Here is a 24,325-nt window from a genome sequence, read left to right as displayed (position 1 = left end):
CGATACGGTTGCACTATCGGTCGGAGGATGGCATTCATGTATCGTAGAGCCGTTACGGCGCTTTCCACGATCATCAGCGGCGTACGTCAGCCCCACATAATGCCACCCCACAACAGCAGGGTACCTCCACCTTGCACCACTCGCTAGACAATGTGTCTAGGGCGGTCAGCCTGACCGGGTTGCCTCCAAACAATTATCCGACGATTGTCTGGTTGAAGGTATATGCGACATTCGTCAGTGAAGAGAACGTGATGCCAATTCTGAGCGGTCCATACGGCACGTTGCTCGTCCCATCTGTACTGCGGTGCGTGTCGTCGTGGTTGCAAAGATGGACGTCGGATGTGAAGTTGCGCATCATGCAGCCTATTGCGCAGAGTTTGAGCCGTAACACGACGTCCTGTGGCTGCACGAGAAGCATTATTCAACATGGTGGAGTTGCAGTCAGACTTCCTCCGACCAATAATCAGTACGTAGCGGTCATCCACTGCAGTATTAGCCCTTGGGCTGCCTGAGCGAGGCATGTTATCGACAGTCCCTGCTTCTCTTTATCTCCTCTGTGTCCGAACGTCACATTTGTTCACTCCGAGACACCTGGATACTTCCCTTGTTGAGAGCTCTTCCTGGCACAAAGTAACAATGCAGACACGATCGAAACGCGCTATTGACCGTCTAGGCATGGTTAAATTACAGACAACATGAGTCGTGTACCTCCTTCCTGGTGGAATGACTGGAACTGATGGGCTGTCGTCCCCCTCCGTCTAATACGCGCTGCTCATTCATAGTTGTTTACATCTTCGGGCTGGTTTAGTGACAACTCTGAGCAGTCTAAGGGGCTGTGTCTGTGATACAATATCCACAGTCAACGTCTATCTTCAGGAGTTCTGGGAACTGGGGTGATGTAAAACTTTTTTTGATGTGTGTATTTTCCACAATTTAACCATTTTGCCATAATTTCCACAGTATATATGTAAAGGTACAAGAATATATATGCTCTTACTGCAAATTAACACAACAATTTAACAACAAATGCCCAGCTGCAGAGATTTTAAACTTTTTTTCACAAAGTACATAATATTTAACAACAAAGACTTTAAATTTTAAAGAAATACCACAGTAAACAAATAGACAATTGCTAAGTCACACATACACTCCTGGAAATGGAAAAAAGAACACATTGACACCGGTGTGTCAGACCCACCATACTTGCTCCGGACACTGCGAGAGGGCTGTACAAGCAATGATCACACGCACGGCACAGCGGACAAACCAGGAACCACGGTGTTGGCCGTCGAATGGCACTAGCTGCGCAGCATTTGTGCACCGCCGCCGTCAGTGTCAGCCAGTTTGCCGTGGCATACGGAGCTCCATCGCAGTCTTCAATACTGGTAGCATGTCGCGACAGCGTGGACGTGAACCGTATGTGCAGTTGACGGACTTTGAGCGAGGGCGTACAGTGGGCATGCGGGAGGCCGGGTGGACGTACCGCCGAATTGCTCAACACGTGGGGCGTGAGCTCTCCACAGTACATCGATGTTGTCGCCAGTGGTCGGCGGAAGGTGCACGTGCCCGTCGACCTGGGACCGGACCGCAGCGACGCACGGATGCACGCCAAGACCGTAGGATCCTACGCAGTGCCGTAGGGGACCGCACCGCCACTTCCCAGCAAATTAGGGACACTGTTGCTGCTGGGGTATCGGCGAGGACCATTCGCAACCGTCTCCATGAAGCTGGGCTACGGTTCCGCACACCGTTAGGCCGTCTTCTGCTCACGCCCCAACATCGTGCAGCCCGCCTCCAGTGGTGTCGCGACAGGCGTGAATGAAGGGACGAATGGAGACGTGTCGTCTTCAGCGATGAGAGTCGCTTCTGCCTTGGTGCCAATGATGGTCGTATGCGTGTTTGGCGCCGTGCAGGTGAGCGCCACAAGCAGGACTGCATACGACCGAGGCACACAGGGCCAACACCCGGCATCATGGTGTGGGGAGCGATCTCCTACACTGGCCGTACACCTCTGGTGATCGTCGAGGGGACACTGAATAGTGCACGGTACATCCAAACCGTCATCGAACCCATCGTTCTACCAATCCTAGACCGGCAAGGGAACTTGCTGTTCCAACAGGACAATGCACGTCCGCATGTATCCCGTGCCACCCAACGTGCTCTAGAAGGTGTAAGTCAACTACCCTGGCCAGCAAGATCTCCGGATCTGTCCCCCATTGAGCATGTTTGGGACTGGATGAAGCGTCGTCTCACGCGGTTTACACGTCCAGCACGAACGCTGGTCCAACTGAGGCGCCAGGTGGAAATGGCATGGCAAGCCGTTCCACAGGACTACATCCAGCATCTCTACGATCGTCTCCATGGGAGAATAGCAGCCTGCATTGCTGCGAAAGGTGGATATACACTGTACTAGTGCCGACATTGTGCATGCTCTGTTGCCTGTGTCTATGTGCCTGTGGTTCTGTCAGTGTGATCATGTGATGTATCTGACCCCAGGAATGTGTCAATAAAGTTTCCCCTTCGTGGGACAATGAATTCACGGTGTTCTTATTTCAATTTCCAGGAGTGTATAATGACATTCAGCATCACTCACACATATATTTGTGATTAAAGCAAGCCAGGATCTCGAATCATGGCACTTTTGTGAGGTACAGGGTGGCGGACGAAATGTGTTACCAATTGTTTCTTTCACAATTTACGACGCACATTAGATATCCCGCTGGCATCTCTAGAGCAGTACCAGCAGAGTTTGGAAAAGCAAATGAGTTACGAAATGACGTGTAATTCACGATACTGCCGCTAGGAGACTAGTAAGCAGCAACGGCTGACAATGGAAGACTGACGACACAGCAACGATCGGCAATTGTGTTACTTTTTCATGAAACGAAAAGCCTTATTGTGACTCAGAGGCGTTTTCGACAACAGTTTAACACACGATGGGTCCCTTGCAAGAAGACCATCCACAGGTTATACGATAAATTTGTACAGGAAGGAACAGTATTGGAAGCGAAGCGACCTCGGCCTAAGACTGTTTGTTCGCCGGAGAATATTGAAGCGGTACGAGGGTGTGTGGCGGTGCCCTTCCATAAACTCATTACTCTGGACCTGACAGGTAAGAGTCCCAGGCTCTCTCTGTCTATTGTGAAGAGCCCTGACAAGAACCTATGCTGATAAATTAACCTCATGTACGCCGTGTTGGTAAGCTACAATTGTAATAAGAATTTAAGAAAGGAAGTTAATAATACGCAAAAAATAGGAAATACACGTACACTCATTGTTTAGTTGTTGCTGAGCATTTGCAAATCTGCATATCACAACATTCATCTGATCTAATAGGCTACAAAAAGGTAATCAAAAACGAAGTAAATGTGAGAAACGTCACGTTAAATCCACGACCTTTTTCAGCATCCAGGATACACTCCAAAGATGGATTCACATGGGTTAAGTCTGGGGTAGCATGCAAATGCAGATCCATCCTGCGGTAGATCCAAGCAAGTTTTTGAATTTGAAATCACCAGTGCTGAGTCTGGGATTGTGTACAGAATTGGATCCAATGATGTATGAACTGGGGTAGTGTCTGAAGGTGGATCCACAGCAATAGGGCTGGGGAAGGGCAGGTGTAGGGAGTGGGGACCCACATAGGAAACAGACACCCAAAATAGTGTAACTGAGCAACGTGTATCTTTATAACAGGATAAAGGCTACGCTCTACCTCCGTAGCAATCTATGTATGTGCATGTGGTTTAGCATTGTCTCTGGCAGTTAATGTTATGTGGGTTGACATTTGGGAGAAGTATAGTTTGTAGATACTGTGGTTGGGACTCTGTATTGTAAGTGTATGGTAAAGATAGCAACCCACACCTGGTAAGGTAAGCAGTAAGAGCAATATATACACCTATACAGTTACGATACAGAACATGGAAAAGATGGAAAAATTGAAAAAACTGAAAAATATGGAAAAATGGAAAACAGCGAAGAAATATAGAAAAATATGGAAAAATTCGGAATAAATGGTAAAAAATGTCAAAAATAAGGTGAAATTTAAGTACGGAATGGGCATACAAGATACCTATATTTAAGTATGGGAAGAAGGAACGATTTGTGACATAACTGCTAGTTCAAAGTACACAGAAATCTCTTGGATACTTTTCTAGAAAGCTACAAGTTTTTAGCAAGGAAGAGAACTATTAAAAACACAGCACAATCCGCTCCCAAAATGACACAGATCCGGACTAAAGGTTAAGAGAGCTTGTAGACCGCTTGAGAAAATGGAGATTGTTATTTATACAGAGGGAGTAGCCGTAAGTTGCTGAGTAAGCTCTACATATAAATATAGGAGACACTAGATGCTACACACATACATACACGCATTTAAAAATTAAAAAAAGTATACAGATGCAGTAATCTGGGTATGTGGTAGAGACGGGTTATAGGTCCTTAATGTAACCATTAAATGGGAGAGGGAAGATACCACGTATGTTTTAACAGTGGGAAAACGGTACATTCTAGAGAGATATGGTGACAAGACGAAATTGTCATGTTCCCATTAGTTATGTTTGCGTGTGAGGAAACAGTAATTTTAGTCCGAATCCCCATTATAATTATAAAACTTCGCATTTTTTCCAATTACCTAGCAGTACTTTCATTATACGCTCTCGGCTATAAGATTCTACTGTAGCGAAAACTCGCAGGCATCCATTCGGTTGCTAAACTGCTGGATTTATAAGTAGGAATACAAGGTGAAAAAAAGTTACTCACAGGTGAAAATATTCTTATCTCACTTCGTTTTATTGACAGAGAGCGTGATTTGTAAGATACCTTTCGTTTGGAATTTGGATGCTGTGGTATTCTCTCCAAATACATGTGAGCTGCAAGTAATATGCCTCTCAAACTGTAAAATATTTGAATGTAATGTAAAGTGGTATGATATACATGGATCACGTATTGACTCTATGACACATGAAATCATGAAACCACAAGAAGTGTGCTGGTAGAGGGTAAAAGGTCTCTGTGCCCAACATTTGTACCATACATTTTATATACATGATTTAGATAAGCACCTAATACTATTTCTTGGCATTTGTTTGATTTTTAAACCGTTTATCTTACTTTTACCAATTTTTCGATTGTTCTATCTTGGCAGCCACAAACACAGAGACCTCCATTAGGCTCACTATCTGGGGTATAGGTATTAGGTGGGTGTCTTTAAGAAGAGGTAAAGTTAATGTCTGGTAGATGCACCTGTACCTTCTGAGGCATCGGCCATTACTGTGAATGTCACACAGAATGAGGAACCCCTAATGTATGGGACGATTTCTTGTGGTTGCTTCGAGAAAATGAGTGGGGTGTTGTTTGTATGGTGGTACTTCCTGGGAAAATGGTTTGTATATGCTTGAAGTACAGAAACGTAGCATTTCTTAGATAGATGGGAGTACTCTGTGTGTGATAAAGCACTTCCTCCCTAGGGGTTTACTGCACCCACCTACATGCTGCTGAGATTTGTGACCGGCAGGGGGTGTCAGTGGGTGGCGTGTGAGTATCGAAACTTGGTATGTGCCATTAGGTTTGCTAGTTTTATTTATTATAGTGTGTTTAGACTGTTTATGCCATTGTTTTTCATCACCATGATGATAGCTATTAATAATGCATGGATAAGGTAACTGTGGTACTTATCAAGGGGGTATTTGCTGTTAAATAAATGATTGTGGATATCATCAACTATATTTTCTAAAAAGAATGAGCTACGATGATTGTTTATAGCATTATGCTGAGACGCTCCTATTCGGATTATTTCCATAGTTGCTTACAAGTCCTATAGTGCTGCCACACAATAATGACACAGGGTTTACATATTTAAATATTGTTTTGTGAGAGGTTAATTGTCCTTCTCGTGATGGGTCATAAGCCGCAGACTACTCTTTTTCATCCGACGAAAGATGTGGCTGATTGTACCGCACAGATGATGCAATGTTGGTCATTGCTTATTCCAAATTTACAGCATGAAATTCTCTGTCACCTTAACCTCTTCGTTCTCTGGGTGCACACATGTGGACCTTCGTTCTTCTTTTCTCCGTAAATAATAGTATTTTGCCGCTTATAGGCCAATGGCCCACGAGTGTGGACCTTTTAGTTAATAGTTTTAAAACCAGGACACAGCACCTTCGAAAGAACGACACGTGTAGTAGATTACAGCTGATCGTACACAGAAAATGGTTACTTCTGTAAATCGAAAAGGTGTATAAGTACTTATTATGCCTAAATATTAGACTGAGAGTCTATATTTTTATCTAACGTTTGCAGGTTTTAAAACTAGGACACAGCACCTTCGAAAGAACTACACGTGTGTTAGCTTACAGTTGGTCGTACGTAGAAAATGGTTACTTCTACAAATCAAAAAGGTGTGTATGTTTTTCTTATGGCTAAATATTAGACGGAGAGTCTATATTTTTTATCTAACGTTTTCTAACTTCTCTAGATGTCGAGAATTAGTTCACATTGGCTTAAATTTTGTTCGTTACTATAAATAAAGGTACGGAAGGTCTTCGTATTTGGACCTTGTGTCATAATGCATATTTGCTAATTTCAATTGTACAATGGAATACTGAAATAACCGTTATTCTACAATCTACAGCGTTTTATGAAATGTTAATTGATGGACAATTAGAAGCTATTCAAAATTACAGAAATTCGGACTGGCAAAATGAAGAATACACGTATTTGACTGAAGATTGTCCTGTTGAACGTGACGAAACTCAGTGGAAAACAATAAGGACAGTGACATGACGTCCTTGTATAGTGAATTCCTGTGAAAGTAAAGTTGTAGATGATGTAGAAAACGTTAATAAAAAGCCAAGAAGATCTGTGCTGCAACCTTTTTCAGGTGTTACGTCTTACAGTGTGGGCCAACTGCCAAAATTTGTTGAGGCGAGGAATGCCTCAAAATGCAGGAAACCTGCCTGAACTTCTAGATACGTGACTCGTTCGTCATACGTACAATGTATGTATATATTGTGAAAAATAATTGTTTTGAAGCTTAACATAAAACGTAAAGACTGGCAGTAGCAAAGTATTACTTGTCGGAAATTATTATATGGTTATTATTTTTTTGCATGTATAAAGCTGTTTTCGAGCATCAACAAAACCCGTATTGGAATTCATGTATTTCAAAAATATTAACATTAAGAATCTTACTTCTATTTACGTTAGCATATATAGTTCACTGTTTTAAATAGGATATAAATAAAGTGTTTTTATTGAAGAAATGGGAAAAATATCTCGCAAAGGCTAACACTTTTTCACGATGAGTGATGCCTTACTGAATGAACAAAATATTTCATCTGCATTTGTATCATACTTGTTTATTAGTTCGCTGGAAAATATGAAAACAAAAATTTCCTGCAAATTTCTTTTATCTCAGCGGCGAAGAGGATTAAGACACAACATGCAAATGCAGACGCACTGTCTCGCTTACCTATGGGAAATGTCCGGAATTCGAAGCATCAGAAGCTTTATCTCTTCGAATGGATCTATCTGGTTCGCAAGCACTGCACATTTTTCCCATTGACTGTTGGTACACCACTCAGGCTACTGTACAGGATAAATCATTATGATTTCTCAAGTATTACTTGCGGATGGGCTGGCCTCATAATCCGAATTCAATTTCAGATGAAGTAAAAAAAAAAAAAATGGGTCAAATGGCTCTGAGCACTATGGGACTTGTTAATCTTAGGTCATCTGTCCCCTAGAACTTAGAACTACTTAAATCTAACTAACCTAAGCACATCTCACACATCCATGCCCGAGGCAGGATTCTAACCTGCGACCGCAGCAGTCACGCGGTTCCGGACTAAAGCGCCTAGAACCGCACGGCCACTGCGGCCGGTTCAGACGAAGTAGTACACAAATACTATGCATTATGCAATAACCTTTCTCTTCTCAATAGTGTAATTTTATTGCCTACAGCTAATGAATAAAAGCATGTCATAATACCCTCATCGTGACAGCTACATGTTTTGAAACTGTTACATAGAGTAAATTGGGAAATTGTTAGAACTAAGCAGCTAGCGAGCCAGCATTGTACGTGGCTTGATCTTGACAAGCAGATAGAACAGTAGCTCTGTCCGGGTTTTGTAGGTTTTCGTTAGGCCGTAAGGCGAATATCCAAGCTGTCCCGCAATTTGACACAAATAAATTCCCAACTGGGAGAAATAAGCCCACCTTTTGCAAGAAATAATAAATAAATAAATAGTCAAATAAAAACTCCCTAGAACCCAATGGCTGGAGAGGGCATAATAGCACGCCTGAGAACAACCCGCTCCTCTCCCTCAGAGAGGAGAATGAAACGCCGAAAAAAGAGGAAAAAGGATAGAGCAGATAACGTCCCGCTGTGACGCATGGGGGTAACCAGGCAACGCTCCTCCAGGAAGTTTTCAATTGACCTCAACTGACGGTTGTTGACAACGCATCCACAGTGATTTTGCTGGTCCTTTCAGGAACACATGGTTGCTGTTTTTCGTCAATGCATACAGTAGGCATACATTTGTCGTTCTAATTAATTCGACAACTAGCGATAGTATTATAAAAGCACTTGCTTCTGTCATTAGTTCAAAAGGTTTGCAACGAGAGAATGTTTCGGATAGTGATCCACAACGTTCTTTATTGGAATTTCAACAATTTTGCGTACAAAATGGGATTCATCATATTCGAACGATGAATCCGAACGTTTCATTTGCACTTTCAAGGTTCAGACGGCCAATCTTCGTGCTTCGCATTCAAGGGAAATAATTAGTTATTGTTCCTCGGCTCGTTTCGCGACGCTTCGCCGGGGGAATTATTACGTGCTCGTCGTCTGCTGGAGCTCATGGAAAAACAGGCATTCGCCGACAGCCCAAAACTCAACTAGGCTTTAATGAAGTATTCACTCCATTTCATGGTTGGGTGATTGATACAGCAACCGGTTTTTATGGATATTTTAAAAATAAAACAGTCACGACTGGAATGTTTAGTGATCATCAGCCGCCAACCCTAAGCGATCTAAAGGTACTCCATTCGGCGTAAAGGGAGAAAGCAGAGCTTATTAGAAGAGATGGAAATTGCTATACACTCATGCGAACATAGCGGTACTCTTCCTAATAATCAGTTGGTCAGCAATAACCAGACTTAATGTTACGTATCACGACGTTCCTCCATTCACTTTGCGCTATTATTCTAATAATTTGTTTTATCGTTGTGTTCTTTTTTACTATTCTATGCGCAGCACTGGTTTTGGACTTTCCATTTGTCGTCTTTTTGTATGGTGTATAACGTGTTTTAGTTCTGTGACCACTATGCAGGCGCTTGAATGTTACCTTTTTATTGCCCTGTATGAACACACACTATAATTGTGTGGTTTTTGAGGGTGTATTTAATAATGCAGTATCATAGCATTCTACCCCTCACACAGACGTGTAATTTTTTAACTGTTTTAAAATTTGTAAGAGTTGTATTGTAATTTTACAGTTGGCCGGTTTAATTAACTGTTCATGGCTGCTGATTTTGCATGCTTTACTCATGTCGTACTTGCTGACTAACTTTTAATATTACGCCATCCGCCGTTTAGTAATTCTTGTACAGCTTCCCGTAAGACCGCTCAGCTGTTTGCCATCCAGGCCAACATGTACGCGTGGCTCTGCGCCGTGCTCTACTTGCTGCTGTAGCAGTTCAGCAGTATTTGTAATTCTTTGTTGGCTTCCATTATTAGTTTGTCAGACCTCGTTTCTGTTGTAGCTCTGGGTTGATTTCCGAAATTTCGTGTCTAGGTTCCCGCAGTTCCTTCTGGTTATCCGACGACCGGATTTTCATAAAGACTGTTTTATGTGTAAGTGGCTGACGTAGAGCTTTGATAACCGGCGCAATGTATTTTATTTGACGGTATCAAGTGAGAGTTGTTTGCGGTTTCAATTGAATTTTTGTCGCAGCTTAGAACCATACTTTATGATTTTTACAGGATAGTTATTGAGTTAGCCTCCATTTTTCCTTTTAGATAATCTGATAATTCCTAACCACGGCGAAAAACGTTATTTACAAACAAAAATATCTTTGCGAACGTGACTGTTTTACTTATAATATAGGCCTTAATAATGACCGTAATCCTGCCGTAAATCTTCATGTTTCAGAAGCCCTGCCTGCATCCCATACCGCTGCCCTCGAGCGCCGCTTGCCACTGCCTGATGTTCGGGCGCATGGTAGGAATGAGAAAAACCGAGCGGTTAAAACAGATACCGGTATTTTAGTTCTGAATAATCGGGATTTCTTTGCTCTCAGTTATAACAGGTGTTTTTTAGTTTTATTAATAACCGAGTAAATAAACCGAAATATCAATTAGTCTGAGGAACGGGCCTAAAAATTTTCGTTTTCAATAAATAGGTCTAAACCATTTTTTTAAAGAAAGGAGTACTTTTCATTCGCAAAATTTCCATTTGTATGAAATATTATTATAGAAAATGGGAAAGCGATCGGTTCTATTTTAATAACAATGCCGGTGGAAACTAGCAAGGAACACATACCATAAGAATTGTTAAAGCATTTTGAATGAAATTATCCGTTCTGGCTGCAGAATACTTTTTTTTAAAAGTCACCACCGGTTTCGCGTCAATTGAAGACGCATCTTCAGGTTGTCTATACAAATAATACAGAAAAATTGTTTCACAATGAATCCTTAACAACAGTCTAAAGAATAAAAGGGTACCAGAAAGTAGTATCACAGAGCTGTGCTTGAAGAGTACTCACAGAGATTCTTTTTAACAGGTCATCGCTTGGAGGTAACTGCCTTAGAGCCACTCTCCACCATTAATGTCAAGTTATAAACACACTCATTAATGTCAAGTTATAAACACATAGCGCGCGATAAGCGACGTCATAGCAGGAAGTTCAAATTTTGCTGGGAAAATAGGTCAATTGGGCTACCTCCACTAACCTAACCCCCCTCCCCTCCCCTCTCCCATCACCCAGAAAATGGCGGGGAGTTCAAATTCCAGCAGGACAATACAACACTCCAAACCATTAACCTAATAAAATGGTGGGAAAAAAAGGTCACTTGGGCTACCTCCACTAACCTAACTTGTTGTGGTTGGTAGAAGAGCCAACACCGTGTTACTAAAGGAGGCCGAAATGCACGCGTTTCAGCTCACGCAGGCTGGCGTGAGGTCTGGAACAGGACAAGGAAATTAGACAGAAAAACGGACGTAGCTGGTGGAATACTCAACTTTAATCCATTAATGATGAACGTCGCTCGTGGCAGTACATGATTCACAATATCAATGGTATCTGAATATGGCGCCTTGCTAGGTCGTAGCAAATAACGTAGCTGAAGGCTGTGCTAACTATCGTCTCGGCAAATGAGAGCGTAGAAGTCAGTGAACCATCGCTAGCAAAGTCGGCTGTACAACTGGGGCGAGTGCTAGGAAGTCTCTCTAGACCTGCCGTGTGGCGGCGCTCGGTCTGCAATCACAAATAGTGGCGACACGCGGGTCCGACGTATATTACCGGACCGCGGCCGATTTAAAGGCTACCACCTAACAAGTGTGGTGTCTGGCGGTGACACCACATTCCTCCCGCGCAAATCGGCGTACGGTTGTGGCATAAGGCTTCCGCCCGCCGTGGGGAGGACCCCATGTTGACGTATGCGATGAGGTGGGGAACCTAACAACAGGCGAGGCTGTGCCACCCGCACCCTGCCATTCGGGCCGCGGGGAGCTAGAAAAAGGCCTGAAAACCTGCTCCAGGGTACACGCCAACATGCGGAGTATGCGCCCGTAGAGAGACAGGAGGGGCCGAAGAGTCGACCTCCATCGGGCCGGGGCACCCGACGGGCGAAGACGACACATGGTCCGGAGCGGGCAAGAGTTCCATGTCGGAGGACAACTGGTCACGGGAAGCGATCGGCGGCGCGTGACCCAGGGAGGCGCCCGCGGTTGCAGCGACGCGTCCACTGAGGGCGTCGCCGGCGGAAGAAAAGGCGGCGGCGGCGGTGGCGGCGGCGCGTCGCCATGGGGCAAAATGGAAGGCAGCGTCGGTAACACCTGAGGCTGAGGCGAGCCAGTAGATGGGTCCCCGGGGCGCTGACCGGACGGCACCGTCGCTGAAAGCAGACGGCGAGCGGCAGATCCCGTGCGACGACAGAGGCGCAGCTGATTGAGATGCCGACGCACCTCACCAGAGGCCCCCAAAACCAGATACATAGCGCGTCCGAGGCAGCGAAAAATGCGCCCTTCGAGCCAACGCCGTGAACCTCGACAGTGGCGATAGTAGACAACGTCGCCTGGAGCAAAAGCAGGTGTCTGCCGCTGCACAGGAACCTGATGCGGCGGATGTAGCAAAGACATCAAGGTTCGATGATGACGACCGTGGAGCAACTCCGCCGGCGAGCGACCATCTCGGGGCTGAGAGCGATACGAGGACGAAAAGAGCAATAACGCGTCCTCCCGAATTCAGCTTCAACATCTGTGACTTGAAAGTCCTGACCAATCGTTCAGCGGAACCGTTTGACTGTGGCGAAAACGGAGCGGACTTCAGATGTTGAATACCATTGGCCTTGCAGAATGACTGAAATTCTGCGGACATGAATTGCGGGCCATTGTCGGAAACAGTAGTCCGTGGAAGACCTTCAATGCAAAAGATAGCGCATAACTCTTGGATGGTGGCAGATGACGTCGTGGAAGACATCCGGACAACAAAAGGAAAATTACTGAATGAATCAACCACAACCAACCATCGAGCATTCCAGAATGGACCAGCAAAATCGTTGTGTAAGCGTTGCCAAGGGGAGTGGCTTTTGGCCATGGAAAGAATTTCCGCGGTGGTGCTGATTGGTGTTCGGCACACACCATGCAAGAAGAGCACATATTCGTAATCGCGGCATCGATTCCGAACCAAGTACAGTGCTGACGATCAATCTGTTTCGTTCTCATTATACCCCAATGTCCTTGGTGGAGAAACTGTAAGACAGAGGACTGTAACGAACGTGGGACCACGACCCTGGACTGGTCATTATCAGAACGCAACAGCAAAACACCACGTCGTACAAAAAGTCTCTCCTTGTGAGCAAAAAATCGGCGAACCAACGGGTCCCTGATCCGTGACTTTGACAAGGGCCATTGTGTAGCAACAAAACGCAGAGCGGGAGCAAGGACAGGGTCGGCAGCTGTGGCTGTAACTATACGACGAAAATCATTCGGAAACGATTCGACCACGTCATCGGTTTTCGCATCAATGACGTGCAAGCAAGTTCGGAGGAATCGAATGCCCTATCCTCAGCCACAGGCAAGCGCGACAACGCATCGGCGTTTCCGTGCTTAGCAGTGGACCGATACAAGATATCGTAGCGGTACTGCGAGAGGAAAATAGACCAGCGAAGGAATTTCTGCGCTGTACGTGGAGGTACAGGCTTGGTCGGATGAAAAGGCGATGTCAAAGGTTTGTGGTCTGCGATTATGGTAAAGTGACGACCATTGTCTGACGTGAGGTCGGTCGCTCGACGGCGCGTTCGGCGCGGGCCCGCCCGTAGCCGGCGCGCCGTAAGGCACGGAGGCTCGCACTGGGGCGTATCGCTTCCAGACGGGCGTGCCGCGGCAGTCCTCACAGGGGAAGTGACGCGTCTCCTATAGCCTCTCCTTCCCAAGTGGCTCTTTCCGCCTTCCCGTGGTGCCAGACGTTAAGCTTGGCGTTTTGCCTTGCGACAAAAGGGAGAGCTGCGACCCAACCCGATGCGAAAGCGAAGGGTGCGTGGCACAGGGGGAGCTGTGTCGAGGGACGAACATCTGTCCCTTCTGTTCGCAGGGCCCAGACCAGCAGGAGCTCTGCATGCCGGCGACTTCGTTTGTCGGCGTGGGATCGCGGCGCGAGTCGGCAAGGGTGCCTCGCCGCGCCCCTGGGTAACCGGGGCGTGTTCTGCCAAACCCAGGAGGTGGTGACATCGCCTGGGCTAGGTTAACTGGGTCCAGACCGCCGAACGTCTGGGGGACCGGCCCGCCACCTGAGTAGGAGTGGGTCCTTGGCCGAAAGGTGGAAACTCGGGCTAGTAGGCGGCGAAGGACGAGAGGTGCATCCGCCTCTCCGGAGTGCGGGGTGCAGTTGCCGAGGAGCGTCGCGTGAAATCGCCGATGATGAAGCCATCGATGGGGACCAGTGCGCTGGCGACGGCGCGCTGAACCCAGCAGTTCGAGAAGGCCCTTGACCTTGGGGCGAGGTCGGTGGGCGAGCTGCAAGAAGTCCCCCCCCATGCCAGAGGAGCCGGTCCGGGGTAAGAGACGGGCTCCCAACTTTTTTCACTCGTCTACATCATCATGGCTGAACAAGAGACGAGTGACTCGAGTGTGCATTCGAGGTGTTCGATGCCTATTGTTCCTGTCCCAGAAGAGGGCCTGGGGCAAAACGAGGAGAATGTAACTGACTGGCACAACAGAATAAATCAATTATTGGACTCTAGTATAAAGAACGGCAAAATAAGCAATACTGCTGTCCTGTCCATCAAAAAGGAGCTCGCCGCCTGGGCGATCGCTAGCGCGAAGCTCGAGGGGCGGCTAGAAGAACTAGAAAAAGAAAACGAGCGTCTACGTAAACAGCCGACAAAAATATGGGCTGGTGTAGCTGCGCAAGCGGCTCCAAAAACGCAAACCACAAAAGAGACAATCGCCAAGGTGTCGAAAAGGCCGGACACGGCGGTCTTCTTGAGACCCCTGTCCGGACATGATACTAAGAAAGTACAAGAAATATTCACCACAACGGTGAACCCTGCAAAAGAAAAAATTAAAATAAACAAAGTTAAGGCAACCAAAAATGTGGTTATTGTAAATGTTGCTACAGAAGAAGACAGGGAAAAAATACTTAATCACACGAAGCTTAATAAGGTAGTGAAATGCGAACCGCCTAAAAAGCGGAATCCGCTGGTGATATTATATGATGTACCTGTGGCAATAGAGGAAAATGAGATATATGAAGCCATAAAAGAACAGAACTTCGAGGAAATGAATATGGAAGCCTTCAAAAATGAGTTTAAGTTGCGCTTCAGAACGGGACCCCGCGATCGTGATGTTGTCCATCACGTCGCGGAAGTCTCGGGGAGTATGTGGCGCAAACTGACCGCTATGGGCAGAATTTATATGGGGTTTCACGCAATTAATGTGAGGGACTACCTGGTGGTTCCCAGATGTCATAACTGCGGTGATCTGGACCATGTCCACAAGCATTGCGAGAGGAAGCCGGCCTGCTCCAGGTGTGGGGCAGAAAACCATACAAGGAAAACCTGTTGTAAAACAGGGATATGTATCCCTTGTGTGAGGAGAGGAAAGAAAAGTTGCAATGCTACTGGAAGGAACTGCCCTACATACAGGATGCTCGAGCAACGGCTTATAGCAAGAATAGACTATGGCTGAGTCTGTTCCTGCATCCAGGAAGCCCAAAAGGAAGTCGCCCAGTAAGAGGTTAAGGGATGCGTTGAGAGCAAGCAGATTTAGAGAACTTCTGCGGAAGTTCAACAATGCAACTACTGGAAAAGTGCAAATGGTAGACATAGGGATTCAAACAGACCCTAGTGGGCAGAAGGACGCACCCTCTCCTCCAAGCTGGGGAAGAAGGTCGATTACAGATCATGAGCGACCAAAAGGGCATCCTGTGGTAGGGAGTTTGACTTTCCCGACAATCAAAGACAACACAGCTGATGAAGGGAAAATACAAATCAATGATGTGAGCAGTACGAGTACGTTGAAAGATCCACCCTCCTTTGGAGGCATGGGCGTGGATCCAAGGAGGATTTACCCAAATTTGGAACAGGCATTGCAGCTATCGCGCCTGGAGGAGCCGGCTGTCCTCACCACCGCTTTAAGGCATGTGGTGCGTGTTGGCCATGAATATGGTAGAGACGTCACCTTTTCGGTAATGGAGGCTGTAGATAGAATACAGCTCAAGACAATGAATCTCCCCACTGACTTTGGAGCCCTACGTGACTTGGTGAAAAAAGTATTCGAAAGGCGAAACGAAAAATTTGATCTGGAAGAACTATATCACCAGTCTGTAATTACAAATGGAAGGCTTGCACACGACTGGAATAAGACCTGGCCAGAATCGCATATTAGAACATACTTTTCCACTGAGCCTTATAAACGTAGGGCAGATTAACTGTCATAACAGCAGACTAGTCACGCAGGAACTCCGGAAGGTGGTGGAGGAGAGGAGACTTGACATACTCTGTCTACAGGAGCCATACTCTCAAGCTGGACGGATCCCCTTTACAGCTGCCAACTGGCAAATAACTCATAGCACAGGTGAGCCAAAAGCTGCAATCATAATTATTAACAAGGCACTGAGAGTTACAGTGCTTACACAGCTTTCTGATGACCACTGCAATGTCGTGGAGTTGCAATCACCCATCGGGGTACTATACATCATTAATATGTACTTCCAGTACGGAAGGGAGATTGACGAGTTCTTAGATAAACTAACTCAGATAACCACGGCACTGCAGGGGCGGAGAATAATAGTCACAGCAGACATAAATGCAAAGTCCCCCCTGTGGTTCAGCGGCACAAGAGATGAACGTGGAGAAAAGGCTGAAGAGACCATCATGGCCCTACAGCTCATGGTCGCTAACAAGCAAGGGCACCCCCCTACCTATGCAGGTGGCGGGGGAGAAGGTACCAATATTGATATTACCTTGGTAACGCCCAACGCCGCAACCAAGGTAATTGATTGGAAAGTATGGGAACACATGACAACAAGTGACCACAATCTGATTACCTTTTCACTGGGAGACAAGGAGTGCCGCTGGGACATGGGGTGGGAGCTGCAATTCAATTACAACAAGGCCGACTGGGATCGCCTGGCGAGAGAGTGTGACATTCCGACATGGCCGGAAGGTGACGTAAACGTGGAGCTATACGCCGAAGAACTGGTGAGTGCAGTCAACAGAGCGGTGAAAGCAGCCGTACCAACCAGGAGGAGAGCCGTCGCGGCCTCCCCAACACCATGGTCGACAGAACTAGAACAGATGCGCCAGTCTGTAAGGAGGGCTAGGAGGTACTACCAGCGGTGTGCCGTCTGGAGGGAAAAACAACGATGGCTACAAATTTACAGAGAGGCGAAGGATCATTTTCAACAGGAGCTCAGGGCAGTCCGACTTGCAAGCTGGGAAAAATTTGTTTTAAATCAACTCGCCACAGACCCATGGGGTACCCCTTACAAACTAGTACGGGAGAAAATAAGATCGCCCATGGTGCTGTCCACCGTCAGGAGCGGGGACCGGATGACAGAGACTTGGCAGGAAACTGCCGAGGTCCTTCTCCGGGTCCTGCTGCCTGATGATGTGGAAGAAGAGGACACAGAAGTACAAAGGCTGATCAGGGAGGAAGACCGACAAGATTATGAAAACAACAGTATGGTCTATCCCTTCTCAGAAGAGGAGGTCGAAGCCCAGATAAAAGCCCTCAAAAAGGGGAAGGCTCCTGGACCAGACGGTATCACAACGGAAGTGGTGCAGTTCCTGGCTCCCCAGCTGGTGGCACCTCTCACCAAGTTGTACAATGAGTGCTTGAGACTCAGAAAATTCCCTAACACCTGGAAGAAGGCAAATGTTGTAATACTTAAGAAAGGCCCAGATAAGGACCCAAAAGAAGCCAAATCATACAGGCCTATCTGCCTACTAGACATACTGGGGAAACTTTTTGAGAGGTTGCTGGCAGACAGACTGGCTGCACATCGTGTGTTGTGTGGGATGTGCGACAGGCAATTCGGTTTCCGGTCGGGGAGATCAGCGTCTGACGCTATCGCCCTTGCCGCGGAGGTCTGTGGCTCAGCCCCGCACAAATACATTGTTGGCATCATGGTGGATATCAGCGGCGCCTTCGACAATCTGTGGTGGCCCTCGCTCTTCTCTCGCTTGCGAGAGAAAGAGTGTCCAGGGCCGCTATATGGTTGTTTTAGGAGCTACTGTGAGGGAAGGGAGGTCTGGCTATCGTCCCCTAGCGGGAGGGTTAGAAAGCAGATTACAAAGGGGTGTCCACAGGGCTCTGTCCTTGGGCCACTCTTTTGGGACATAACAATGGAACCACTCTTAGAAGATCTGCAGAATAGCGAGGATGTGCTAGAGGGCATAGCCTACGCAGACGACCTCCTTCTGTTGGTTGGCGGCCGCAGCCGCGAAGAACTGGAACCGAAAATTGAGAGAGCAATTTCTATCTTGACCACATGGTGTCACAGAACAAAAATGACTATATCACCCAGTAAGTCTACATATCTGTTGCTCAAGGGACAACTAGTTAGGAACCCGACGGTGAGAATAGACGGCTCGCCAGTGCTTCGGCGACGTGAGGCCCGGTACTTGGGCGTAATCGTCGATGAGAGATGGAACTATACATCGCATGTTGACACAATAACACAGAGATCCCTAGAAACACTGAATAAACTCATTGGCATAGGACACAAGCGGTTTCACTTACCACCAGACCTAATCAAACTATATCATAACAGCATACTGACCTCCATTGTGGGATACGCGTCAGGAGTCTGGGCTCACAGGCTCACGAGGGTCATGCCTGCCATGGCCGTGAGGAGAGTGCAGCGGAATATGCTCCTGCGCTCTGTAGGAGCATATAGAACAACACCAGGGGGGGCGCTATTAGTACTCATGGGGCTGTGTCCTCTGGACATTAAAATAAGAGAACAGGCGGCATGGTACTGGGCCAAGAAAGGCAACAGGGATAAAATGATAGAAATAATGGGGATCTACACGGGCTCTAAATCGGAAATTAGAAATAGGGGGGAAGAACTTTGGCAAGAGCAATGGGATGCGGACGACACATGTCGGAGAACGCATGAACTGCTGCCAAATATTAAGGAGCGCTTACAGCTCAGATATTTCAAGCCATCAAGAGGACTTCTGCACTTCCTCACTGGACATGGACCCTATCCAGCATACTTATGCAGATTCGGGAAACGGGCTACACCAGCGTGCGACTGTGGGGCCTCACAGGGCACCCCAGACCATGTGGTGTATGAGTGCCATCTCTTTGACGAAGTAGCATCACAACTCAGACTCCAACTACCAAATCAAGACACGTACCACTTACTCAGGCGCGAGGATCACTTTCAAACTTTAAATAATCTTGCGAATGAGATCTCGGGCAAAATATTAAAGGACTTTCTTAGGAACAATCAAAATTAACCCGAAACTGACAAACACCTGACCAGACCTAAGTGCACCCGTCCCTTTCCGCCGGACGTGGAATTGGCCAGCCGTTTCACGGCTGGGATCCGCCACGCTCCTGGACCAGGAGGAGGGTGCACATTTCTACCGGATTTGACCAACACACCGAAATTGACAGTAGCGTAGGAATAGGTTAAGAAGTAGGATAAGTTAGGATAATACCTTAGTATAAACTGCAGCGGTTCAAACGTCTTGGGCCAGCCCGGTGCCAGGGGCATGCCCACTGGGATCAGCTCAGTGGGCCCGGCCACAAACAGTAGGTTTATACTCACGCTGGCACGTGTGTAACGTTGCAGTTAGATTAAGTAGGTTAATATTAGAAGTAGAAATGCCCATAGCGAAAACAAAAAACTAACACTAAAAAGTAGGTAATAATATTAAGCAATGAATGCTGTAGTAACTGTATTATTGTATGTAAGCAAAGACCCACTAATGCTTCAGGTGGTGGGTTATTCTGTATCATAATATAACATTGGTTAAATAAAGATTTTTTTTTTTTTTTTTTTAAGTGACGACCATACAAGAAATCATGAAACTTTGTAACACCAAATACGAGAGCCAATGCTTCTTTCTCGATCTGCGAATAATTTCTTTGAGCAGACGAGAGCAATTTGGACGCAAAGGCAATAGGGCGATCGTGCGATCCATCTTTGTGCGCAAGCACAGCACCGATCCCGAAATCCGATGCATCAACCATCAACAAGAGGGGCTTCTGGGGATCGAATGGCGTAAGGCAAGTATTGGAAAGCAACGCCGATTTCAACTGGCGAAAGGCGCGGTCGCATTCCGTCGTCCAGGTGAACGGAACACCTTTACGGCGTGAGCGATGAAGCGGAGCTGAAATGGAAGAGGCGTGTTGTATATAACGACGATAATAATTAATTTTTCCCAGCACACTCTGTAGCTGCTTCAAATTCTGTGGTGAAGGCAAGTCTTGTATGGCACGGAGGTGCGTTGGACTGGGATGTATGCCTTGGGCATTGAGTACATGTCCCAAGTATGGTAAGACCCGAGCAAAAAACACACATTTTTCCTTCCGCAAGCGAAGACCATTTTTTCGCAAGACCTGAAATAATGTTCTGAGTTTGGCCAAATGTTCTTCTTCCGTCTTTCCGGAGATCACAATATCGTCCAGATAATTTGCTGCAGTAGGGACCGACGCACAAACAGTTTGAAGATATTGCTGAAACAATGCAGGGGCGGATGCACCCGATGGCAGTCGTTTGAATTGATACAACCCAAAATGCGTGTTAACCACCAAAACGCGCTGAGATTCTTTGTCCACCGGTATTTGCAAGTACGCATCTGCGAGGTCCAACTTCGAAAAATATTTACCCAGGCACAGTTTGTCAAAAAGATCTTCCGGGCGGCGTAAAGGAATAGTCGCAATCACTAGTTGTGGATTCACTGTTGCCTTGAAGTCCACACAAAGTCTCAATTTTCCGGAAGGTTCTGGCAAAATTACTAAGGGTGATGCCCGGAGAGAAGCCTGCACACGTTCAATTACACCTTGTGATTCCAAATCGTGTAATGTTTTTGCGACCTCATCACGCAATGCGTGGGGAACATTGCGCGCTCTTAAAAATTTCGGTTGCGCGTTTACTTTCAGTTCCAAATGTGCTTTATAGTTCTTAGCGCGACCGAGGCCCGGTGCAAAAATGTCTGCAAATTCTTCACATAGACGAGAAACACTGACTGAAGGCACCGTCTGGTTCACTGATAGGACCTGATTTACTATAGACAATTTAAACAACTGAAATAAATCGAAACCAAACAAGTTCACTACAGAAGAACAAAGAACGAAGGACGTAAAATGACACAAGTTTTGTTTGTCCTTTGTATGTTGCAAGAAGGCTGCACTGTCCTAACACAGGGATCTTTTGTCCTGAATAGCTAGTTAACATTTGCGGCACGCAACGGAGGTGTTCCCAGCAGTTTGTAAGTTTCTTGATTGATCGGTGAAACTGCAGCTCCGATATCGAGCTGGAATGGTATCACTTTGCCATTAATGTCCAAGTCTACAAAAAGTTTATTGTCCTGCTGACGACAAGAGCGACTGTCTCGTGCAACGTAAAATGACACTGGTACATAATCACTTGCGACTTGACGGGAGTTCCGGCGATGTCGACGCACACTATTTTTGGGACGAACACAGTCACTGTTAGAGAGAGTGGCACTGCGCGGAGTGGAATGAACTACATGAATTTCCATGGGCGAAGTTTCGCGAGCCTGAGTGTCCTTGGTTCGATTCCGATTCCGGCGCGAAGCAAAGGGCCTGGAAGGGTTTTGAGCTTCCGAACTGAGCTTTTTCTGGCAAACACTCTGAACATGTTCTTTTTTATTACAATGAAAGCAAATATCTTGGCGTGACGGGCAATTCTCACGCGAATGTTTAATAGCACACCGCGGGCATGATTTGATCACTGCATTTGCTTGCCGGCGCGGCACACGTGGCTGAGAGCCTGGCGGCAGCGGCGCGGCCGGGCGCGAGGGCTGTTTACTGCTCCGTGCAGCTCGCCCGGCGGGCCGGTCAACCTGACACACGGCTGGCGAAGTTTCAAATGATTCCTGAGCAAAGTCAAATGTGTCCTGCCGATCCAATATGTCCATCACTTGTTGAAGGGAGGGATTTACTAGTTTCAAAATCTGGTCCCTTATACGAACATCAGAAACACTCTGTGCAATTGCATCACGTACCATAGTATCTGAATAAGGGAGTCCACATTGACACTCAAAAGCACAATCCCTAGTAAGGCCTTGCAAGGTTGCAACCCAATCCCGATTACTCTGACCTGCCGTACGTTTTGTACGAAAGAAGGTAACCGTTTGGCAACTACATTGACTGATTCTTTGAAATATGCATCTAATGCAGACAAAATTTCTTCGTAGCACAGAGTTGCTACGTCGCGTCGAGGAAATAGTTTGACTATCACACGGTACGTTTGTACCCCGACCGAAGATAACAAAAAAGACTGCCGCTCGTTACTTTGAATTCTGTAGGCGGCGGGATGGATCCCAAATTGGCGGGACCACTCCGTCCAGCTTTCCAGTGCAGCATCAAAAGCTCGAAAAGTGGGTGCAACAGCGTGTTGTGGCTGCGTTAGCGGTGAAGCGGCTGCTGCCGCATCGTTTTGCATCGCACCTTGACCTTGGACGAGCTGTCCAAGGGCATCCAGTAAGGCCTGCGTCTGCTGATTCTGTAAGTGATAAAATTCGGACAGTACATCTGGAGATTGTGGCGAAGCCATTACACAAGTAAATCAGGGCAATTTAGATAAAAACACTTTTACTCTCGTCGCCAATGTTGTGGTTGGCAGGAGAGCCAACACCGTGTTACTAAAGGAGGCCGAAATGCACGCGTTTTAGCTCATGCAGGCTGGCGTGATGTCTGGAACAGGACAAGGAAATTAGACGTCAGAAAAACGGACGTAGCTGGTGGAATACTTAACTTTAATCCATTAATGATGAACGTCGCTCGTGACAGTACATGATTCACAATATCAATGGTAACTGAATATGGCGCCTTGCTAGGTCGTAGCAAATAACGTAGCTGAAGGCTGTGCTAACTATCGTCTCGGCAAATGAGAGCGTAGAAGTCAGTGAACCATCGCTAGCAACGTCGGCTGTACAACTGGGGCGAGTGCTAGGAAGTCTCTCTAGACCTGCCGTGTGGCGGCGCTCGGTCTGCAATCACTGATAGTGGCGACACGCGGGTCCGACGTATACTACCGGACCGCGGCCGATTTAAAGGCTACCACCTAGCAAGTGTGGTGTCTGGCGGTGACACCATATAAGTCATTCGACCGCCACCTCTTCCTAGGAACTGGTGGGAAAAGGACTCGGCCTGTGCTGGATTGTATGGACATAAGTCTTTATTTTACATGCAGTGTTTATTTAAACAATTTGAGGTAGTGGCTCCATTCAGTGTGTTCACCATGAGGTCTGGAATCCAGCTGATGTAGAACACAGTAATGCCAGCAGGGGGCGCTGTCGTCCCTCCCGTGACGTAATCCAAGACAGCTGTCTGGGCAGAGGGAAAAATGGCAGGGAAAAGACTCGGCGTGTTCTGGGGTGCTGGAGAGAGGAATAAGTGTACCTCATTTATTTTGGAACAATTTATTTAGGGACGGATCTGACATAGTATATTTACTATGCTAATACAAAACACTCTGCCTGACATGCTTGAGGTCGCAGTAAATAGTCTACAGGCTTGCAAACTACTCGTCAATAATGCAGTAAACTAATGTACAGAGACGCAAACAACTCGTAAATTACCGAAATAATGCATGTAAAATACTCTGCAAACACGCTTACAATGCTTAAACAGCCGAAAATAATGCAGTGCACAAACTCGCATTGCACATAAAAATACCCTTTCGAACTATCGTCAACCGTGATGTATAGTGAACTGTTCCAAACTGTGCACACATAGACGCCACCACGAGCCACCGCCGGACGCAAGCCAGCGCCGTAGCGCTAGCTATTGCTCACAGTCCGATGCTGTCGGCAGGTGAAAGTTGCGTCTACAGCTACAGTTCTTCAAGTGTTATACTAACGTCACATGTCTATGTAAATAAGAGGCAAGTCACCCTCTGGGCCCCACACGCATGGCCGGCCGGAGTGGCCGAGCGGTTCTAGGCGCTACAGTCTGGACCGCGCGACCGTTTCGGCCGCAGGTTCGAATCCTGCCTCGGGCATGGATGTGTGTGATGCCCTTAAGTTAGTTAGGTTTAATTAGTTCTAAATTCTATGGGACTGATGACCTCAGAAGTTAAGTCCCATAGTGCTCAGAGCCATTTGTACCAACCCACACGCATGTTTACCATTGCTGGCACGAAACCTCTCTACCTGTGGATACTGACGTCACAGGTCGCGCAATAGAAATCTGTTCCAATGCTTCCCAGAATAGCACAGGGTACATTGTTCCTAGCAATCGTAACGAGACATGCGAGACGCCTCCGGCTGCATATGTGCTTATCCAGCCACCATGCGTACCTGCCGGTCCAGCGCGTGCCTAATTGCCAAGCGAGAGATGTATGCATAGCGACTCGCTCGCGCAGGTGCAATTGAAATGCTCCCAGTGTTATACTG

This window comes from Schistocerca gregaria, chromosome X, assembly GCF_023897955.1.
Source record: "Schistocerca gregaria isolate iqSchGreg1 chromosome X, iqSchGreg1.2, whole genome shotgun sequence".
NCBI classification, from domain to species: domain Eukaryota; kingdom Metazoa; phylum Arthropoda; class Insecta; order Orthoptera; family Acrididae; genus Schistocerca; species Schistocerca gregaria.
Note: the sequence above shows the minus strand (reverse complement) of the source record.